We start from the raw sequence: 6,126 nt of genomic DNA, 5'->3' as shown, positions 1-6,126 counted from the left end.
TGTCACGCAGAAATGGGGACACCAACTTCTGCAGAAAGGTGCACCTTTAGCCAACACTATGACAAGCAAGCAAACACATAGAGCAGGCAAGTTGCTCTCTTTTGATCCCTAACCCAGCAGGCCCCGCCCTGGTGCTCAGATTCACAATCTGCCAGGGAGTTGGGCTTCATTAACAGGAACAGGATGTGACTAAAATTCTATGAACTTGTAACAGGACGTCTTAACTAAAGTGTAACAGGAAAAAGATGTAACTAAAACTTAATCAACAAGAGCAAGGCCACCTGGCCAAAGCAGTAACGTTCCAGAAAAGCAAATCTCACAAGATCGACAGAAAACAAGCAGTCTACTCTGATAGAAAATATGGCTTTTTTCACCTATCACTGTGGCTTAGTTTTCTTGTTCCTGAACTTCATGTGGATAAAATCAGAATACTTCTTTCTTGTGCCTGGTTTCTTCTGTAATATGTTTTCAAGGTTATTCCGCTTTACCGTTTTTTTTTGTTTTTTTTTTTTTTTTTTTTGCCAGTCCTGGGCCTTGGACTCAGGGCCTGAGCACTGTCCCTGGCTTCTTCCCGCTCAAGGCTAGCACTCTACCACTTGAGCCACAGCGCCGCTTCTGGCCGTTTTCTGTATATGTGGTGCTGGGGAATCAAACCTAGGGCCTCGTGTATCCGAGGCAGGCATTCTTGCCACTAGGCTATATCCCCAGCCCCGCTTTACCGTTTTTTAACTGCGGAATACCATTCTAATATTTACCTCCCTCCCCTCTGCCCTCTTCCAGTGGGAAAGGTCCAATCCTGGGCCTAGTGCATGCTATGCGTACACACTACCACTAAAGCCCCTTACCAGATCCTATCTGTCCTCTCAGGATGGGCCCACAGATTCCCCACGTAGCCGATTTTAACACGAGTAAACGAAATGGGAAGAAAGATTTAGAACTTTTCTTTGTGGTGGAGAATTTTCTTTATGAAATAAAAATTACATTGCTAGTAGATCACTGGAAAAACAGAAATAGATCCTTTGTTAGATATTCTAGATGAGAGAGAGTGAGAGCGAGAGAGAGAGAGAGAGAGCGAGCAAGAGCGCAAGAGCCTGATAGAGCAGAGGAAAGGCACAGCTTGAAGGTGGAGGAGACCTTATCCACATTTCCCCAGTTTCCAACCGGGATCTTAAAAGGCATTTTATTTTATTTTATTTTTTGCCAGTCCTGCGCCTTGAACTCAGGGCCTGAGCATTGTCCCTGGCTTCTTTTTGCTCAAGGCTAGCACTCTACCTCTTGAGTCACAGCTCCACTTCTGGCCTTTTCTATATATGTGGTGCTGAGTAATCGAACCCAGGGCTTCATGTATTGAGGCAAACACTCTGCCACTAGGCCACATTCCCAGTCCTTAAAAGGCATTTTGAGCAATGTGTCATTGCTCTGTAAGTTCTCAACAATGCTGTGTCCCCTTGCTTAATCACTGTGTGACCCAGTGCTCTGATTGGACAGATTTTGTAAATTTTTGTTTTTATTTGTGTGTGTGCTAATCCTCGGGCTTGAACTCAGGGCATAGGTACTGTCCTTGAGCTTCTTTTGCTCATGGCTGGCACTTGAGCCACAGCTCTACTTTTGGCTTTTTGGTGGTTAGTTGGAGGTAAGAGTCTCACAGACTTTCCTGCCTGGGCTGGCTTAGAACCCAGATCCTCAAATCTTAGTCTCCTGAGTTGTTAGGCACCCAGCTTAGGATTTTTGTTTGTATTTTTTATTTCTATTTTTCTAATTACTGTAGCCGGGCACCATTGGCTCACATCTGTAATCCTAGTTACTCAGGAGGCCGAGAGCTGAGGATTGAAGTTTAAAGCCAGCTCCAGCAGGAAGGCTTGTGAGCCTCTGATCTCCAATAAACTACCCCAAAACTCCAGAGGTGGAGCTGTGGTTCAAGCGGGAGAGTACTAGCCTTGAGCACAAAACCTCAGTTTAGAGGCCTTGAGTTTATCCCTCCCCCCAAAAAAATTACTGTGCCCTTAGTGTCAATGACAGTGCACACATTAGGTTTGTTGAATGAATGCAGAAAAATCCCAGATAAAGACAATGTTGAAAGGAACATTAAATGAACCCAGCAGTTGGGGTGAGCTAGGCTTGTGTAGGTGCTGAGAAATTGGCGGGTGCCAGAGGGGGCTTCCCAAAGGAGAGGGGGTGAGGCAGAAGGACTTAATTTGAGCTTTTGATGGGATGGGCAGGGCTGAGTGAGTCATCCGAATGGAGATGAGGTGGGGTTTGGTGGTAAGTCTTGGACAGAGAGGAGGAAAATCTTCTTGTTCTTTTTAGTCTGTAAACCCATTAGCTCACTGGACCTAACTACCATCTCAAAGAAGGAGAAATCAAGTCATCGCCTAAAGATATACATCAGTAGAACAAACTTCCTAATTTTAATACTGAATTAATCAGATGCCATTTCTCCAGCATTCACAATCCCTTCCTGAGACCTCCATTCTGGAAAAGTTCTCTGACCTTCTTTCCATCCTGTCCTGATCATTCTGGGTATTAGTAGCAACCTTTGCTAAAGGACTCAGAACAAACCAGGCGCCGGTGGCTCACGCCTGTCATCCTAGCTACTCAGGAGGCTGAGGGCTGAGGATCATGGTTCGAAGCCAGCCTGGACAGGAAAGTCCATGAAACATGAAACTCAACAGAGCAGAGCAGGATTTAATCATCACTGGGTAGGAGTCCACTGACATGGGACAGAGTTGGGGTCACAAAGAGAGGAAGCCTGGGGGTGTTAGGGTTTAGTACAGGCAGACATGAGAGGCATTTTTGGATTGGCGATGTTGCCCTTACAGCTGGGGCAGATGGTGCAGTTTCAGATAAGTGAGATCCGAGTACTGACACAACCCCACCACAACCCCCCAACTGTTCTACAGAAAACCTAATGAGCAGTTACTAAGTGCAAGGTACTGTGTTAGGTGCTTTGGATTTAACACAAGCAAGAGGGACAGATGCCTGTCCCTCTATAAGTACATAGTATTTTATTCTTTCACTTAGCTTTTGAGATGATGGTTGTGTGTGTGTGTGTGTGTGAGCATGCACACGTGTACAAACACGCATGCCAGTGCAGGGGCTTGAGTTTAGTGTCAGAGTACTGTTCCTACACTTCTTTTGCTCAAGGCTAGTATTCTGCCACTTGGAATCACAGCTCCATTTCGCCTTTTCTGTGACTATCAGAGATAAGAGTCTCACAGACTTTCTTGCCTGGGCTGCATTCAAAGCAGGATCCTCAGATCTCCACCTCCTGAATAGCTAGGGTTACGGGTGTTAGGTGTGAGTCACTGGTACCCTAGCTCTAGTTTTGAGAATCTTAATCAAGCCTAAAACATTACATCTAAAAGATTCCTACGAAATATTATAACTATCAAGGATCCACCTTCCAGTGTTGAAGAAATTGATTTACATTGTATTGGATCAATACACGTTTTAAATAAAAACAGTGAAAGCACATCTTATGTTACCACATTTGCTTTCCATTTCTCAGCAAGCGCCTGGCTCTCCATAAGGGAGTAATTAGCACTGTGACTCAGAGCAAAGCTCTGTAAATGTGTCCAGGCCTGTGGCTCCAACCTGACCCGCCCCTCCCAAATCAATATCCGATGTTGAAACTTTAGCTTTCAAGCCGATGATGTTAGGAAGGACGGTGTGTGAGAAGATGAATTATAAAGACTGCACCTCCTGACAGATGATAGAGCACACAGAGCTTGTCAGGTCTGTGCAGTTACAGCGAGCAGGGCCTGTGAGAAAGCAGGCTGGCACCAGAGCCGGAACCTGCCAGGCCTTGGTCTTGAACTTCCCATCTTTTAGGCAAGGACTCTACAACCGTGTGTGTGTGTGTGTGTGTGTGTGTGTGTGTGTGTGTGTGTGTGTGTGTGTTGGTCTTGAGGCTTGAATTCAGGGCCTGGGGCACTGTCCCTGAGCTTTTGTGCTCAAGGCTAGAGCTCTACCACTTGAGCCACAGTGCCACTTCCTTTCCGGCTTTTTCTGTGTATGGGGTGCTGAGGAATTGAACCCAGGGCTTGATGCATGCTAGGCTAGCACTCTACCGCTAAGCCATATTCCCAGCCTTTTACGTATTATCTTGTCTTTTTTAGTATCTTTAAATATCTTTAGTATCACACACATGTGTTTATAAACCAGTTGTCTGATATTAGATATACTTTCCCAATTAAAACACATAGAAGTTTCAACTCAACATGTCAGCTTGAGTACAATGCAAGTTTTATATTGTTTTAAAAAGAAGACTCTAACAATGCTAAAGTTAGAACAAGTTGTTTTATATTTGCTTATCAAAGTCTAAAATTAAATTTTCCCTCTTTATGAATCAATATATTTGAAGCAATAGTCAATGTGTTGAAGCTGAGCTATGGAGAAGCTGCAACCTAACATGATTCAATGACTTGTATGGAATAAATGGGCTAGTTTCTGAATAGCCTGAATAATTCTAATAATAATCTCCACGTTTACAAATAAATTGAGTTAAAAAGGTGCATTTGTTGGGCTGGAGATAGGGCTTCATGGTAGAGTACCTGATTAACCAGCATGAGGCCCTGAGTTCAAACCTGAGTATCACACACACACACATACATACACATACACACAGAAAAGTGTGTAAATCAGTTGCCTGACATTAGACATATTTTCCCAATTTTAAAAGAGTTCAGTGACATGCATGGTGGCACATTCTTGTCCTCCTAATCATTTAGGAGGACTTTAGCTTGAGGCTCGCCCATGCCAAAAATGTTAGTGACACACTCTCAAGAAAAAAACAAAACAAAAACCACAGTTAAGAATGTTGGTGCATGCCAGTAATCCCAGCTTTGAAGGAGGGAGAAGCCAGAGAATCACAGTCCCCTGCCAGTCCCAGGGAAAAGTACAAGCTCTACCTGAAAAAGATAATGGAAGTAAAAAGGGCTGGAATGGCTTAAATGATATTGTGCTTGCCTAGCACGTTAAAAGCTCAGTGTACACACACACACACACACACACACAGTCACTTGTCTCACAAAAAATAGCTATTGTTTATACCCCTATAGGATAAGAAACCAGCAAAAGGAGAGCTTCCGTTTTAAATGCACGGGAAGGGACATTTGACCTTTGAGTGGGAGAGTGGCCAGGTTAACTGCAAAGCCCAGTGGGAATCTCAGGATAACCCCGGGGTAATGGGTACTTTCTTAGGGCTTCTGGGGCACGAATGGCAGACACTTGTTCTTACCAGGCAGTAAAAGATGGCCCAGTGCCATCTGTACAGCACCTAGCAGTTAAAAATGACAGCAGCACGGGCTCCCAATGCATCAGTGAAGTAAGCACACCGCTCCAGCCAGAGACTTCCTGAGGCGGAGTCCTGTTCTGGCGTGTTCCATTCCAGCCATTTTTAGAAAGCTCAAGCACACTTAGACACAAAAGCACTCTCCTCCAGCTTTGCAGTCCATACCCTCCCCCTTAGTGTCCTTCAAAGCCCCATTCAAATGCCACATTCATTCTCCTTGGAAACCACTGACTGACTTATTTAGTGCTCGGACTCGGGCTTGAACTCAGGACCTTGTACTCTTAGCTTTTCCACTAAAAGACACACACACACTCATGAATGTGTACATACCTACACTTTAAGCTATGTAAGTATATGTGTGTATATGTGGGTATGTGTGTATATAAGTATGTGTGTATATGTGGGTATGTGGGTATATGTGCATGTGTATGTGTGTATGTATATGTGGGTATATGGGTAAGTATATATGTATGTGTGTTTGTATATATATGTGTGTACATGTATGTGTATATGTATGTGTGTATGTGCATGTGTGTATGTGTATATGTATGTGGGTATCTGTGCACGTGTGTGTAGGTGTATGTGGGTATAAGTGTATGTGTATATATATGTGGGTAAGTATATGTGTATGTGTACGTATATGTGTGTATGTGCATGTGTGTATGTGTATGTGAGTACAGGTATGTGTGTATATGTATGTGGGTATATGTGTATGTGCATGCGTGTATATGTATATATGTGTGTATATGTGTGTAGGTGGGTATGTGTATGTGCTAGTGTGTATATGTATGTGTGTATGTGCTAGTGTGTATATGTATGTGTGTATGTGTACG

The sequence above is a fragment of the Perognathus longimembris genome, chromosome 24, assembly GCF_023159225.1.
Source record: "Perognathus longimembris pacificus isolate PPM17 chromosome 24, ASM2315922v1, whole genome shotgun sequence".
NCBI classification, from domain to species: Eukaryota; Metazoa; Chordata; class Mammalia; order Rodentia; family Heteromyidae; genus Perognathus; species Perognathus longimembris.
The sequence above is the reverse complement of the archived record's forward strand: the minus strand, read 5'-3'. Positions refer to the sequence as shown.